Source organism: Aotus nancymaae, unplaced genomic scaffold (genome assembly GCF_030222135.1).
Source record: "Aotus nancymaae isolate 86718 unplaced genomic scaffold, 86718_ANA_hifiasm-v0.15.2.pri h1tg000067l, whole genome shotgun sequence".
Lineage (NCBI taxonomy): Eukaryota > Metazoa > Chordata > Mammalia > Primates > Aotidae > Aotus > Aotus nancymaae.
The window spans coordinates 15,670,081-15,687,005 of record NW_026988482.1 but is presented as its reverse complement, the minus strand read 5'-3'; the positions used below and the strand labels follow the sequence as shown (position 1 = coordinate 15,687,005).

At 46.0% G+C, this 16,925-nt stretch overlaps 2 long non-coding RNA genes across 2 annotated transcripts in view; one reads left to right on the top strand and one right to left on the bottom strand.

Moving 5' to 3' along the window:
* The window catches only part of LOC135270773 (uncharacterized), a 68,882-nt gene that overhangs the window by 22,461 nt on the left and 29,496 nt on the right, over positions 1–16,925 (bottom strand). The window contains exons 2-3 of the long non-coding RNA XR_010338904.1: positions 5,370–5,484; positions 4,441–4,538 (exon numbers count right to left, since the gene is read on the bottom strand). This is a non-coding gene — a long non-coding RNA (uncharacterized LOC135270773). The remainder of the gene's footprint in view (positions 1–4,440; positions 4,539–5,369; positions 5,485–16,925) is intronic.
* Positions 13,447–16,447, top strand: LOC105714864 (uncharacterized). Its single transcript, XR_001106913.2, has 2 exons — positions 13,447–14,305; positions 16,188–16,447. It is a non-coding gene; the product is annotated as an uncharacterized LOC105714864 (long non-coding RNA).

Sequence of the window (16,925 nt, the reverse complement as noted above, 5' to 3'; positions counted from 1 at the left end):
AGCACTGTAAAGAGATTTGCCTGTCCACCCAGGCCTGGGGACACATGGACAGATGGAGCTCCTCAGTACCAGCCGTCCAGGGTGCTGGCCTACTGCCTGCTCTCTGGGTGCACGGGGTGCTGATGGACAGCTGCCCAGAGCTGCCTGAGCAGAGTCCTGTGGGCCTCGAGACTGCTGCTCTTGGTTGTTTTTTCAAGTGGCCAGGAACTTGGGAAGCCACATCAGCTATTATGAAAATGAGACCAACAAGCCAAGGTGGGTGGGGACAGTTGTTTATCCAATGCCCCTGAACTTATGTGTTTATCTGGCTGACACACAGACCGCCATTTCCCAGAACACAGAGATGAGGGCCCCTCTTTGGGGTAGAGGGTCAAGGTCCTAGAATCCTACACTTGTGCACCTTCCTGACTTGCTACAGTATTTTTGAGCCTGGAACAATGTTTGCTCCCCTGGTGGAGGAACTGCTTCAACTCTCCCAGGAAGAGAAATGGTGAGTTCAGGGCATGGTCTTTATGGAAAATGTACTTCTGGAGCATCAGGAAGCCAAGTCACTGACAGCCAGAGGACACATCATTTCCAAATGTAAAAAGCACATATATGTAAAAGAACACATTTTGCAAGAACATGTTCAAACAAAAAAATAAACATATAAAAATGATGGTCTATGGGTTAAAAAAAAAAAAAATCAGATTAGATCCTGGGGATAATCACCTCTGGTGCAAGAAAAGAGGGGACCTGCAGGGACCAATTGTGAAAATGCGCTGTGAGCTGACTGAGGAATGTCACTAACTCCCAGGGCTTGACGGCCAAAAGGTTTTTTGGAAAGAAAAAAAGACAAAAGCCAACCAAACCCAGGAGATGTCATTAAAAATGGCTTTTGGCCTGGGTGCAGTGGCTCACGCCTGTAATCCCAGAACTTTGGGAGGCCGAGGCAGGTTGATCACTTGAGATTAGGAGTTCAAGACTAGCATGGCCAGCATGGTGAAATCACGCCTGTACTAAAAGTACAAAAATTAGCAAGGGGATCTCTTGAACCCAGAAGGGGGAGATTTCAGTGAGCCAAGATCAAGCCACTGCACTCCAGCCTGGCAATAGACAGAGACTCATCTCAAAAAAAAAACAATGGCTTTTGAAGGGTCTTGACTTTGTTTTTATAAAGAGAGGAGGTTAATCCACATGGGACAGAGAGGTGTGGGCCACCTTAGCTCTCAGCCCTAAGAGAGCATTCGAATCCCTAGCAGAGCCTTGAAAAGACACTGGATTCCATTGGCTTGGGGTGAATCGGGCTTTCAGATTTAAACAGAGCCCAGGTGTCTTATGAGCAGCCAGAGCTGAGACAGCTGCACTGACGTACCCTGTGTGGCTTTGGATTGCTCAGGAGAATGGGAGGGAGGGCTTGCTGAGAGCTGGAGGAAGAGGGCTTTGAAGAGGAAGGGTCAGTTGCAGTCGGAGATGGAGGAGTGACTTGCAGTGGGCAACGTTTCGGATGAGGGAGGAGAGGAGAAACCGGAAAAGAAGCAGGGGTGAGGGGGTGCAGTAAGAACTGGGGGGTAGGGAGAGGGGAGCTGTAGATGCAAGGGACAGTGAGGTAGGAAGGGAGCAGGGTCCGTGTGACCACAGGCCGACCTCTCATTACAGACATAATGAGAAAGCTGAGCCTCAGAGAAAGCGACTTATCCAGAGATGGGCCTCGAACACAGCCACCTGACCTCACTGGCCTGTCCAGGGCTCTCCCCACCGTCCCACAGAGCCTCCCTGCTTTGCCTGAGCAGCACATCCCCATCATCTGACCAATGCCCATCACAGAGGCAGGGGAGAAGCCACCTCAGAGGGAGCTGGCAAGTGCTTTGAACCTCCTGAGAAAAAAATCACCAGACTTTAGGAAGGCAACTGACTAGTTATGATTGCTTATTCCCTCCCCTTTCTCAGGCCAATGCTCTCATCCATTGCAAACTTTCCATCACCCTCTGAAGTCAGGGCTTCTTTTCTTCCTAACTCCTTACTTTTGGAGGCTCACTTTTTGTTCTTTCAATGTCGCCAGCCAGGCTGGGTGATTGTCTTAGCAATTCTCTAATTTCCTGCTGCTCAGACAGTCTTTGTCATCCTGCTGATAAATGGAGGTCTGTGGAGTTAGGGTCTGAGGGGTTGGCTGAGAACACTCGCTCTCAGCCAGAATGCATGGCATGCCCATGTGTCCACCATGCTCAATGTCTCACAGGTACCCAATTTTTTTTTCTTTTTTTTGAGACAGAGTCTCACTCTGTGGCAAGGCTGGAGTACAGTGGCACTTCTCAGCTCAATGCAACCTCCACCCCCTGAGTTCAAGCGATTCTCCTGCCTTAGCCTCCTGAGTAGCTGGGACTATAGGCATGTGCCACCACACCAAGCTAATTTTTGTATTTTTAGTAGAGACAGGGTTTCACCATGTTGGCCAGGATGGTCTCGATCTTTTGACCTTGTGATCCTCCTGCCTCAGCCTCCCAAAGTAAGTGCTGGGATTACAGGTGTGAGCCACCACGCCCAGCCCAATTCTTACAGACAAGAAAAGTAAGCCCAAACGTAAGTTTCCAAGTGACGGGCAAGCTCATGTGGAGGAGCTGGGTCTTACTTGCGCACTGCTGGGCCCAGACGTGTGACAACACGTGGTAGAGGCTCATCAAAGTTTCACCGAACAGGAGAGAGTAGCCAATCTGAGATCCGCCCCGGCCTCTGGCTTCCAGCCCATCACTGGCTAGCACACAGGCCTGCCCAGCCTCTAACGGTCATCCTAAGTACACCGCAGCCACAAGGGCCCCCGCCAGGTCTGCATATATCCCTGACTTAGCCCAGACCACACTGCTGGAGCTCCGTTTGCCTGCCCTGGGCAGCCCTTCCAGCTCTGTTCCTGGCTACCTTGACCCTAATTGTCAGCTTTCTGTCAGGATGTACTGGCAGAGAGCCTACTACCAGGGTGGGTCACGCAAAATGTTCCAGAAGAAAACCCAGATTCTCAGGGCTAGGAGGGAAATGACACATCATTTCGTTTTAACTCAAACTCTCCTCCCTCCCTCCCTGCCCCCAAACACAGGCATGAGCACTGCTTCTCTCCCCTTATACACATACGCAGTCTCCAGTCACTTGTTGAACCTGCACGTACATTTCTAGTTCATTAACACTTATTGATTATCGCTAATGTGGAGAGACTACATGGAGAGGTCATTGTAGGTGTCTTGGCAACAGCCCAGCTAAAGACCCAGTTGACAGCCAGCTTTAATCACTGGACATACAAGTAGAGATACTTCCATATAATATACTATGATAGAGTTATGAACAAAGTGTTACCGGAACTCACAGAGAGGGTGATTAATTTTAGTGGCATCAAGGAAGGCTTTATTGAGGAGGTTGAGGAGGTGGCAGGTGGATGGACCTTAAAAAATGGGTAGGCTCTGGCTTGCCCATGGATATAATGAAGAGTTAGTCTAGACAAGCTATGACATCACCATGGTCATGGTGGACACCAGAGTCACTGTAGTCAACCGGAAAAATCCAAGCCCCTGCAATCCATTCTCAGCAGCCTTCCTGAGAATGCCGCACGGTGCCCAGCAGCCACTGGATGTTGTTTGCTTGTTTGAGGAACCTTGAACAAGGCATGGACATTCTCTGGCCAGAGTTTCTTCATCTATCAGGGAAGGGCAGGACATAGGGAGGGCAATGGGAGGAATTAGATGGTGTTCTGCTGGATATGGGAGATGCCGGCTTGGTCCACTCAACCAGCTACTGTAGGGACTTTAGCTAACCACTTACTCTCACTGAGTCTTAATTTCTTCATCTGTAAAGAGAAAGGGCAGGCAACCTCTGCACCACCTGCCCTATGTTTATCCATGAAAACCTTCTTAAAATTGCCATGACTGGAGGAGCGAAGATGATTGCCATGACTGTCGCTGAGGCCGGCAGCTCAGGGTGCCCTGTGCTGTGGGTTCCTGGGTGGCTCGGAGAGTGCTCCTGTCCTTCAATGCCTCCCACTGAAGTGTATGTTCCTTCCAGTTTCTTTTCCTGTTTAACAAATCACCCCATGAGACAACACTTTGGAGAGTGGCATAAAACAGCCCTTACCTTGCTGATGCTGAGAGCTAGGACTTTAAACAGGACTCAGCAGGGATGGTGTGTTGCTGCTCCACCAAACCCAGGGTCTCATCTGGGAAGACATAAAGACTAGGGGTGTACTTAACTGCTGGGGGCTGGAAGTAGCTGGAGTTATCTTCACTTACATGACTTGTGGTTAATGCTGGCTGGCAGTGGGGTCTTCAGGTGGCTTTTGCCAGATCACCTATACCTGGCCTCTCCATGTAATCTCTCCATGTGGGCTAGTTTGGACCTCTTTAGAGCGTGGTGACTGGGTTCCAAGAGAAAATGTTCCGAGAGAGAAAAAAAAGGAAGTGTATAGAATTTGTATGACCTAACCTTGTAATTCATACAACGTCACTTCCCCCGTATTCTGTTGGTCAAGGCAGTCCCGAAGTTCTGCCTGTGTTCAAGTGAGAGGGAGACAGACACCAGCACTCAGTGGGAGGAGCAGCAGAAACATTGTAAGAAGAAATGTAGGATGGACATATTGTTGCAGCCATCTTTTAAAAACACAATCTACCACAATGTATTCATTGTGTATTCACTGACCTGGCATTCAAAGCCCTTCTCCACGTGCTCTCTTGGCACAAACCCCACTGCAGGTAGGCCAGCCTCCTCACTGCATCTGAAGTATGCCATCCTCGTCCCAGCCTGAAAGGCTTGGCCCTGTCGTGCTCGTACTTCACCCTCTTCTGTCTTATTTCCAAGTCCTGTCTCCCAAATGATTCACGTTCCTGGTGTCTTTAACAGTAAAGACTAAAAGGGAAGTCTCTTAGAAAACAGAGTTCCTAGGGCCTTCTTCATTATCGTAGTGTGAGACCTGTTTCTTTCTTAGAAGTAGTAAAAATTCTACGATTCTGAGATTCACTGGTTCTGAAAAGTATCCACCAAGCATAGGTTCCCTTCAACTGTAATCATTGCGTGCATACTTATGAAATTCAGTTTCCTTATCTCTTCCAGGCAGAAAAATGACTACAATAAATTAAAGGCAGCTTGTTTTAAACCAGCAATGGTGTGGCTGACAACAAAAGTGTAAATACGGCTATAGTTAATGGATTTTTTTGCCCTTGATTCATTTCAGCTTGTTAGACCCATGACTAATAAAGGGTGGGCTGGCATTACTCACTAATTACTCCCAATTAAATCAAGGGCCAGGCCCCTGCCTCTTAGGCAGACCCCAGTCCCTAGGAGCTCTGGGCATCTAATAGTGCTCAGGAAACACTCAATTGTTGCTGGATTAAAACAAAAACAAAAACAAAAACAACAGAAATGCACAAGGCAGCCGAATTGGGCTGTTCCTGTACATTTTGCCTGGAGATGTGCGTTCCCACTGAGCACAATGGAAGCCATTAACGGTGGTATCCATTCCTCACTCACAACCTGGGGAGGCACAAAGGGAAGGTGTTGTTATCCCCATTTGCCTGATGGGGAAATTGAGGCTCAAAGAGGTCAAGGGGTTTTTGCAAAATCAGTGGCCCGTGTTGATGGAGTGAAGGAGTGAGAACTTTTGTGCCGTGTCTTCATTCCTCAGTCCCGACTCCTTTTTAGTGTACTGCCTCCAGTGTCGATGGCTCATTTGCTCAGCCAAGTATTCAGTCATTGATGTATTTGACAAATACTTGTTAAGCACATCCTTTGTACACAGTGCAGCGCAGATGCTGGGGAAACAATGGAGAACAAGAAAAAGTGCCTGCTTTCACTGAGTGGTCCAAAGGGAAAGGTGGCAAGGAGCACCGAAGCACTTATGCATGTAAGATCATTTGATTCATGACAAATGTTATAAAGAGATAGAATAGAGTCATACTCTGTTATGGGATACAAAGTGGCCAGGGTAGCCAGAGCAGCGAGACAGAAAGGTACCTCTTCAGCGAGGATTGTCAGGCAAGGCTTCCTGAGAATGTGATGCCAGAGCTGGGACCTTAATAAAGACAGGGAGCCAGCCATGTAAAGATCTGGAGAAGAGGAGTCCTGAGAAGAGGTGACAGCAAGTGCCAGGGCTCTGAGGCAGAAATAGGAATAGCCTGCTCATGTCAGAGGGACAAAAAGACTACTTAGGTGAGAAATCTTGAGCAATGGAGAGAATAGAGGGAAGAGGAAGGTAGAGGGCCTCACAGGCCATCCTGGGGAAGGCAAAGGAAAGCCTGGACCAGCCAAGGAGGACCCGCAAGAGTGTACCACCCTTCCCATCACCTGAAGATGCCTGCATGAATATGGTGGGCCTGGCTTGTCTTTTTCTGAGTTTGATTTATTTCCAAGGCAATCCTAAAGGCAAAAGTATGCCCTTGAGCCCTTAACAGCTTAAATATAGCAACTGTATGCATCGTTTCACAGTCTTTCACTTGCACCATCTGTCAACGGATTTGATTTACTTTAAGGTGCTGCTATTGTTTATGTGAACGTGAATTCTGTGTCAGTATTCAACTAGTCAGCTTATTACAAAATCTTCAAGTTGGGAGGGTAGGGTGGCTCAGGCCTGTAATCCCAGCACTTTAAAAGGCCAAGGAGGGCGGATCACCTAAATTCAAGAGTTCAAGACCAGCCTGACCAACATAATGAAACCTCCTCTCTACTCGAAATACAAAAATTAGCTGGGCATGGTGGCGGGTGCCTGTAATCCCAGCTACTCGGGAGACTGAGGCAGGGGAATCGCTTGAACCCAGTAGGAGGAGGTTGCAGTGAGCCAAGATCTTGCCATTGCACTCCATCCTGGGCAACAAGAGCGAAACTCTATCTCCAAAAAAGAAAAAAAAAATCTCAAGCCAGCTTTCTGTCTAAAATTCCATCTTATTTTTATGATACATTAATTCATATTCTAACTATAAAAAAATTAAAAATTGCTGAAACTTACAGAAAAGCACTAAGAATAAAATGTAAATCTCCTGTAAAGAGTAGACTTGATCTAAGAGTGAAAGGCTGAAAGTTTGAAGGGCTTCTCTCATTCTCCTCTAAATGAAGGGTGTCTGCTCAGCAGATTCCCCAGCTGAGGGTGAACCATTTACTTTGGTTACAGCATTTGCCCTCCTAAACTTTAGATTACTTTTCTGCTTACTGGGGCTTTATTTCAAAGGACTGCAATGAGAATTAAAGAAGATAATGCAAGGAGAGCACCTAAAACAACACCAAGCTCAGAGAAGATGCTCCAAAATATTAGCTCTGGGTCAGGGAGCGTGGCTCACACCTGTGATCCCAGCACTTTGGGAGGCTGAGGTGGGAGCATCGCTTGAGCTCAGGAGTTCAAAACCAGCTTGGGCAACATAGCAAGACTCCATCTCTAAAAAAAAAAAAGAAAAAAAGTTGTTGTGCATAGTGGTGTGCACCTATAGTCCCAGCTGCTCGGGAGGCTAAGGTGGGAGGATTACTTGAGCCCAGGAGTTTGAGGCTACAGTAAACTAGGATCATGCCACTGCACTCCAGCCTGAATTACAGAGCAAATACATATATATGCATCTATATAGATAGACAGATATTTATGCTATACTATATTTATATTATACCGTGAATATTATAGCACTGAGGCTACATCTAGAGCAGGACATCCAAAGGGTATTCCATGAAGGAGTGTTTACTTGCTTCTAAAGAACATTCTAGCAATCAAAGCTGCCCATAACTTAAGGGTGTCCTGTCAAAGTGTCATATCAAGTAATTTACCAGGAACTTTCAATAATAAAATTGAGAAACTCCTTCAACTCTCTGAATCTCCTTTTCCCTGTAAAGTCAGATTCCTTCTCTAGTCCCTGCCACTTAATTTCAAATATTCCTCAAATTCATATTGAATGTCTATTCTATGCTATATGCCAGGCATTGTACTAGATGCTGTGGTCCAGCAGTGAACAGGATGGGCATGGGCCACACCCTCCAGGAACTGCCAGCCCCAGGCTGCAGGCATCTGCAGCTACTTCCACAGTGGCTGATGTCACTGTGGAAGTAGCTGCACTCCGAATTGAGGAAACTGAGGGATCACACTCATTCTTTTACCGACAGGGTTTTCCCAGGGACGTGACAATGCATGGAAATCATTAACAGAGGTGACCTTCAGATTCCCAGGAACTTGGTTGGATCCAATCTGCAACCTGCCTTGGAGATGTCATCTGTGGTTCTTGGAGCTGGAGAGGAAATGCCTGGAATTCTAGGACTGCTTCACATCAGTGTCCTTCCCCCTGCCTGTGCCCTCCAAGCTTTGGCCAGCCTGAAAGGAACGCATTGAGAAGTAAAATCGCGTCCATGGCTGCTTGAGCATCTTTGCAGGACCCTCTTTACAGGCTCAGATGGACAGATGCACTGTGCCAGGAGTGGAGCTGCTGGCCTCTTTGAGAGTGATTGTCTCCCTAAATTGAAAACAAATTCTCCAGACATACAGGAAGCGCACACAGGAGCCAACCTGGGTAAATGAAGAATAACAGCTTACTCTGTGGCTCCTCAGTTAGAAGCTTCAGTGGGGATCCAGCAGCAGGCTCTCTCTGAGTCATGGCAAGGTTGGATGGGTAAAAGAGAGAAAGAAGACAGCCAGGCATGGTGGCTCATGCCTGTAATCCCAGCACTTTGGGAGGTCGAGGCGGTTGGATCACCAGAGGTCAGGAGTTTGAGACCAACCTGGCCAATTTGGTGAAACCCATCTCTACTAAAAATACAAGACAATTAGCTGGGCGTGGGGGCACGTACCTGTAATCCCAGCTACTTGGGAGGATGAGAGAGGAGAATTGAACCAGGGAGTAGGAGGTTGCAGTGAGCCAAGATCGTACCACTGCACTCCAGCCTGAGCAACAGAGCCAGACTCCGTCTCAAAAAATAAAATATAATAAATATAAAAAAGAAAAAGAAGACAGCCTCATAACCATGCCCTGTCCCTATGCCACCTCCATGTCCTACCCTTCTGGACTAGTCACACTGTCACACACTCTGGCACGTACTCACACTCATACTCATGCACACACACGCTCTTCTCCATTCAATGCCATTCCCCCAATTGCTGTGGGTATGTGCTGCCCCCCTCCCACCCTGTCCTGGCATCAAATCAAAGACCACATTTCCTCACAGCCCAACCTTCAGGAAAACACATCTCCTGGGTTTGCTTCCTAAGCTCCTCATCACACATAAAGAACACATTATCCTTTCAAAGCTAGGACCGAGACCTAACATTTGTCCCATGAGTTGCCACATTGTGCATTACCAAGAATGCAGACAGCCTGTAAGAAGCCTCACATGTCCCTTAAGTATCTGAAGTCACAGCCACTCAGCTCCAGCTGGACACATCCAAGCTGGGCTCACCAGTGTCTCATTGATTGGTGAACACGGGTCAACCCTGCCAGGCCACCAGCCTGCCTGAAAGTTAGCTCGCAACATGGCACTCCTGTGCTAAGGAACCACTTGTGGGTGACATGGATGTCCATCCCTGGGCGCGGACAGGCAGAATGTAGTGGGTGTACTTCAGTGGTGCTATGCAGCACTTAGAAGTCATTGCCTGTATGCACACTTGGTAGTATGAATGAATCTTAAAATCCTAGTGCCAAATAAAAAAAGCCAGCAGCAGAGTAAGATATACAAAATCCCAAATCCTTTACATAAATTAAAACAACATATATCCTAAGAACTAAGCACCAATATCATTCATATAAGAACATGCACAGCCGGCCGCAGGGGCTCACATCTATAATCTCAGTGGTTTGGGAGGCTGAAGCAGGTGGATCATGAGGTCAAGAGATCAAGACCATCCTGGCCAACATGGTTAAACCCCGTCTCTACTAAAAATACAAAAATTAGCTGGGCGTAATGGCGTGGGCCTACAGTCCCAGCTACTCGGAGGAGGCTTAGGCAAGAGAATCGCTAGAACCCGGGAGGCAGAGGCTGCAGTGAGCCAAGATCATGCCATTGCACTCCAGCCTGGTGACAGAGTGAGACTCCATCTCAAAAAAAAAAAAAAAAAAACAGCTGGCTGTGGTGGCTCATGCGGTCAGGAGTTCAAGACCAGCCTGGCCAACATGGTGAAATCCTGTCTACTAAAAATACAAAAATTAGCTGAGCGTGGTGATGTGCACCTGTAATCCCAGCTACTCAGGAGGCTGAGGCAGGAGAATCTCTTAAATGTGGGAGGTGGAGGTTGAAGTGAGCCAAGACCTTGCCATTGCACTCCAGCTTGGGAAACCAAGTGAGATTCTGTCTCAAAAACAAACAAACAAAAAAAGAACATGCACGAACAAAAAGAGAGCTGACAAGTGTATTAGATGCCATCCCTCATAGATGGGGAAATGAGAATACATAAGCAAATCAAGAGAGGGAATCTGTCGGGACCAATGATGATAGTATGTTGTGAACTAAAGAGTATGATGAACTTATCCTCTAATTCTCTTCACCAGAAGTCAAAAAGGGGGAGAGGGGTGAGGAGAACACATAAATCTCTGACTTTGTTTGCTGGCTTGTTTATAGAGACAGGTCTTGTCCTGTCATTGAGGACGGAGTGTCATAGCATCATCATAGTTCACTGTAACCTCGAATGCCTAGGCTCAAGCCAGCCTCCTGCCTCAGCCTTCTGAGTAGCTGAGACTATAGGCGCATGCCACTGCACCACGCTAATTTACAAAAAGGTTTTTTTAGAGATGGGGTCTTACTTTGTTGCCCAGGCTGGTCTCAAACTCCATCTTTAAGTAATTTTCCTGCCTTGGCGTCCCAAAGTGCTGGGATTACAGATGTGAGCCATGGTGCTCTGCCTGGCCCGGGTTTAGATCCCCAACCTCTGCTCCCACTTCCTTGAGCCTCAAGCCAAACAAACGGTGGCCTGTGACTCACACAACAGCCCTGATTCTTCGCCTTTGATTATGCTGCCCTTCTATGGCCAAGTCAGCCCCACACTTCAAGGACCAGCTCTGGTGCCACCCCCTCCGGAGGCTTCCACCTGTCTTCCTGAACCATCATGGTACTTTCTCTGCCCCACACTGCAGGCACTGATCAACACGTTTGGCAGTATTCCCTTATTCGTAGGCAGAAGTAACCCCAGTGGAGCCTCTAGGGTGGAGTTGCTCTGTTCAGGGAGCCTGTGCAGCAGTGGCACTCTGTATCTTTAGCCATCTGCACTCCTAGATTGCAAGGCATGTCTTTTTTTTTTTTTTATGGAGTCCCGCTCTGTCGCCCAGGCTGGAGTGCAATGGCACGATCTCAGCTCACTGCAACCTCTGTCTCCTGGGCTGAATCAATTCTCCTGCCTCAGCCTCCCGAGTAGCTGGGATGACAGGTACACGGCAAGGCATGTCTTCTAAGAGCACTCTTCAAAGGGCTTACTCTAAAAGGAGCACTTTCTCTGCACAGAGATGCAGTACTTTCCCAGGAGACCCCATCACAAAGAAGAGGCCCATAGATGGATACTTGGCGAATGGCCAAATAACAAGAGTGCTTCCACAAGCCCTTCTATAGTTCAGCCCTGGGCTCTCTTCCCATGCCCAAGACACCTCTGTGGTATCCTCTTTCCTCCCTTCCTGCAAGCCCCAAGACTCAGCCAGGCTGCCTCTTCCCTTTCAAATTACTTCCACCCTGAGCCTCCTCTAAAAGTGAATCTGACTGTGGAAGCCATTATCTCGTTATTTGGACAACGACTCCCCACCGTCCCCCACAACAGTAGGTTCTTAATCAGAACCCATCGAGAGTCCTACAGACAGAAACATCTGGGAATTGGAAGTCTTAGAAAGTGGAAGCTCCCTTCCCTGTCTTCAGCGTGTAGATAGTCAGTAATAAACATTTCTGAGCACCTGTGATATGCTAGGCACTGATTTCGACCCTGGAGATATGATGGTGAGTAAAGGAAGGCGAGCCCTCCCGTCATGGGGCTGGCTGATAATCTGCTACTTCCCAGGATGAGACTCTCACCCACTCTCCAAAGACAAGAATGTGAATTTTGCCAAATTCAATTTTCATTCTCCTGGGGCCTGTGCAGTGTTGGCAACAGAGGGGAGAAACTGGCTGGAGACCAGCTGCTTTGCAGGGCCCTGCCAGGGCTGGCACAGAGGGCTGGTGTTTCTATTCCCAGGGCCTGGCTCCCAACCAGGATGGCATCTGCTCAGCATTTGGAGCCCAGCATACTCTAATTGTCCTGTGGCCTCGTGGCACTTTCAGCCTATCAACTGAGTTTTTCTTAAAAAGCAACTCCTATGTTTATTGGTTTTCTGCCCGAGATTTAGGTCACTAGAATTTTCCTGAAGGATGGAAAAACTCAGAGAACCAGATCTGGATGACTATCTCATGCAGGGATGTGAGTGGGAGGAAATGGTGACATACTAAGGAGAAGCTGGCCCAATGCCCACACCTACCACTCACTGCCTCACTACTTTTCTGAATATCACTGAGTAGCACCTCACTACCTTCCTGAGCCCTTGGACAAGGAGCTGGGGCCCTCCCCCGGTGAGGTGGCATTACCTTGCTGGGTGTGCATAACTGACTCCCTTCCCTCTCTGGACTGATATCCCCTCAAGTGATCCTTAAACCAGTGAAATCGTGGCTACAAAGGGACTTTTTAAGCTCTGTAAAAACATAAGGTCCTGTGGGGACGCTGTGTACTTTCCTCTCAATTTTGCTGTCAACCTATAGCTGCTTCTAAAAAACAAAGTACATTAAAATAACAGTTTTTTTTTTTTTTTTTTTTTTTTTTTTTTAAAGTTAGGCCCTATGGCAAACCCTGGGAAAAGGGGCTCTAGGTTCTTCTAAAAGATCCACTTATTTCTATGCAGCCTTGCAAAGTAGAAAAATTTTTCTGAGCCTCAGTTTCCCCTTTCTACAAATAAAATAATGGTTTGTAAATACTGAGTTTATTGTAGAGTACAGCTCCTTTGTGAGGTCTTATTATTATCTGACACCTACTAAAAGAGACTGGCCAACCAGCAAGTCCCACATTGGCAGAAACTTTGAAGCTCTTAAAGAGCCCTGGAAAGCCCTAGAGAAAGTGTAAGTAAATGTTTCACAGGCACCTTAGACTTAGCATGTTCAATACTGAGCAGGAGGAGGAGGAAGATGAGAAGGAGAAGACAGAGGAGAAGAGAAGAAGACAAGAAGTAGGAGAGGATAGAGGATGGCCAGAAGAAGACAGGAGGAGGAGAAGACAGAGAGGGAAGAGAATGAAAAGGAGCAGAAAACACTGAACCAGAAGCAAAGGCCCAAGAAGAAGAGGAAGATAAAGAAAGAAGAAGAGGAAAAGAAAAAAGAAGGAAGGAGTAGCAACAGCAGCAGCTGCCAAAGCAGAGGCAGAAAAGAAGTGGGCATGGAAGCAGCAGAAACAGACAAAGCAGAAGTAGATGCTTAGAAAGCAGAAGCTGCACCCACAGATGCAAAGGAAGAGAGAGAAACGGAGAAAGGAAGAGGACGAAAGTAGCCGTGGTAGCCGTGGAAGGAGAAACAAAAGCAGCAAGAGAAGAAGCGGAAGGAGCTAACAGAAGCAGCAGCAGCAGAAAAAGCAGAGCAGGAGGGAGAAGAGGAAGGGGAGAAAGAAGAGGAGGGGAGAGCAAAACAGGAATGTGGAGAGAAGAGGGAGATGTAGTCATAGTGGAAGAAGAAGCTGCAGCAGACAGAGAAGCGGCAAAAGCAGAAGTCAAAGCAGAGAGAGTGGAAACTGAAGCCTAAATAGAAGCAGCAGAAAGAAGAGAAGCAGCAGGAGAGGCAGGAGGAGGAAGAGGAAAAGGGCAGGAGGAGGAAGAGGAAAAGGGCAGGAGGAGGAGGAAAAGGATGAAAAAGCAGAAGCAGAAGTAGATGAAAGGAAAAGCAGAGGCCGAAGAAGCAAGCATGGGAGGAAAAAAGCAGAAGTAGAAGTAACAGCTAAGAAGCAGCACAGGCAGAGACTGCAGTAGAAGCAGTGTGGGAAGCAGAAGATGCAGAGGAGAGGGTAGAAGAGCAGGACGGGGTGCGGGAAGTGGTAGAGCGAGAATAAGAAGCAGAAACAGAAAAAGCAGTTGGGGAAAAAAAGCAGAAGCAGAAAAGGGAGAAGCCAAAGCACGGAAAGCAGAAGCTGAAGCCAACACAAAGCGGCAGACACAGGAGGAGAGAGGACAGGACAACAGACACAGCTACTGAAGCAGAAGCTGGAGGAGAAGGACAGAACCAGCAGAAGCCAAAGCAAAAGAAGCCCAAGCGGAAGGAGCCTCCCAAGGCAAAGGCTGTGTGCCCACCGAGGGGTACCGAAGAGAGCACACAGGCCTGGCCACCTGATTGGTTTCCTCCAGGAGACAAAGAGGTGGGTGAACCGGTGAGACGTTCTTGCCATTCTAATCATTTGTGCCAAAAATGAGGCTAGGCCAAAGCAGGAAAGGTTCCCAAGACAAAAACAAGGATAAAGGAATAGACTTTGATCAAGCACCTTCCATGGCACAAGCACAAAGGAGACTCAGCCCCGGCTTTCCATCAGCTCGTAGTCTAGACAGGGTGATGCCAATGGTCAGAAGAGGAGTAAGAATTGCAAAAGCCCAGAATTTGGGAAATGAGGAAACATTAGAGGGGCTTTAGAAAGAGGTAGGATTGTTAAAAGGCAAAACCATTGAAAATAACTATAGCTACAATAATTTGTTAATGGATACACAATATGAAAATATGTAAATTGTGACATCAAAAACATAAGGTGGGAGGAAGATTAAAAGTAGTGTTTTTGTACATCATAAAAGGTAAGTTGTTACCAGCTTAAAATAGACTGTTATAAACATAATATGTTTCAGGTAGGCCTCACGGTAACCACAAAATAAAAACCCACACTAAATACACAAAACAGAAAGAGAAAGAAATCAATGCCACTATAGAAATCATCAAATTCCAAAGGAAGACAGGAATAGAAGAAGAAAGGAACAAAGGATCTACAAAGTAGAAAACAGTTAACAAAATAGCAATAATAATTTTTGCCTATCAATAATTTCTTTAAATGTAAATGGATTAAATTTTCCAATTAAAAGACGGAATGGCTGATTGGATTAAAAACAAGGCTCAGCTATATGCTACCTACAAGAGACTCACTTCAACTTTAGAGACATACATAGGCTGAAAGAGAGAGAAGGGATAAAAAAGATATTCCCTGCAAATGGAAACTAAAAGACAGCAGCAGTGGCTGTACTACTACCAGATAAAATAGACTTTATGCCAAAAACTGTCACAAGAAACAAAGGTTATTATATAATGATAAAGGCTTCAATTCATCAAGAAACTATAACAATTGCAAATTATATATGCCCAACATCAGAGCACTCAAATATAAAAAGTAGATAGTAACAGATCTGAAGGGAGAAATAGACAGCAATACACTAATTGTAGGGTACTTCAATATCACACTTTCAACAATGGATAGATCATCCAGACATAAAATCAATAAGGAAACATTGGACTTGAACAGCACTATAGACCAGACGGAACTAACAGACATCCAGGCATACCATGCAGATAATGTGGGTTCAGTTCTGACCACTGTAATAAAACAAATATCACAATAAAGCAAGTCAGGAATATTTTGGTTTCCCAGTGCATATAAAAAGTTATGTTTACACTATCCTGTAGTTTATTATCTGTGCAATAGCAATACATCTTTTAAAAAGGTACATTATTGATTTTAAAATCCTTTATTGCTAAAACGAATGATAATGATCATCTGAGCCTTTAGCAAGTTATAATCTTTTCGCTGGTGGGGGTTCTTGCCTTGATGTTGATGTCTGCTGACTGATCAGGGTGATGGTTGCTGAAGTTGAGATGGCTGTGACAATTTCTTAAAATAACATTAAAGTTTGCAACATTGATATTCCTTTTATGAAAGATTTCTCTATAGCATGTGATGCTATTGGTAGCACTTTACCCACATTAGAACTTCTTTCAAATTGGAGTCAATCCTCTCAAACACTATCACTGCTTTATCAGCTAAGTTTATGTAATATTGTAAATTATTTGTTGTCATTTCAAAAATGCTCATAGCATCTTTACCAGGAATAGGTTGTATCTCAAAAAAACCATTTCTTTGCTGATCCATAAGAAGCATCTCCTCATGCATTCAAGTTTGGTCATGAGATTACAGCAATTTAGTCACATCTTCAAGCTTCACTTCTCTAATAATTCCAGTTATCTTCCTATTTGTACCTCACCTGCAGGACTTCCTCCACCCAAGTCTTGAAGCTCTCAAAGTCATCCATGAAGGTTGGAATCAACTTCTTCAAAACTCCTGCTAATGTTAGTATTTCAGCCTCCTCCTGTGAATCACTAATCTTCTTAAAGGCATCTAGAATGGTGAACCCTTTCCAGAAGGTTTCCAATTTACTTTGCCCAGATCCACCAGAGGTGTCATTGTCTGTGAGAGATATGGCCTTACAAAAGCTGCTTCTTAAATAATAAAACTTGAAAGTTAAAAACACTCCTTGATCCATGGGCTGCAGAACAGATATTGTGTTAGCCGACATAAAAACAACATTCTCCTTTTTTATGACTGCATAATATTCCATGGTGTATATGTGCCACATTTTCTTTATCCTGTCTATCATTGATGGGCATTTGGGTAGGTTCCCAGTCTTTGCTACTGTGAACAGTGCCAGAATAAACATAGCTGTGCGTGTGTCTTTATAACAGAATGATTTATAATCCTTTGGGTATATACCCAGTAATGGAATTGCTGGGTCAAATGGTATTACTAGTTCTAGATCCTTGAGGAATTGCCACACTGTCTTCCACAATGGTTGAATTAATTTATACTCCCACTAACTGTGTAAAAGCGTTCCTATTTCTCCACATCCTCTCCAGCATCTGTTGTCTCCTGATTTTTAACTGATCACCATTCTAACTGGTGTGAGACGGTATTTCAATGTGGGTTTGATTTTCATTTCCCTAACGACCAG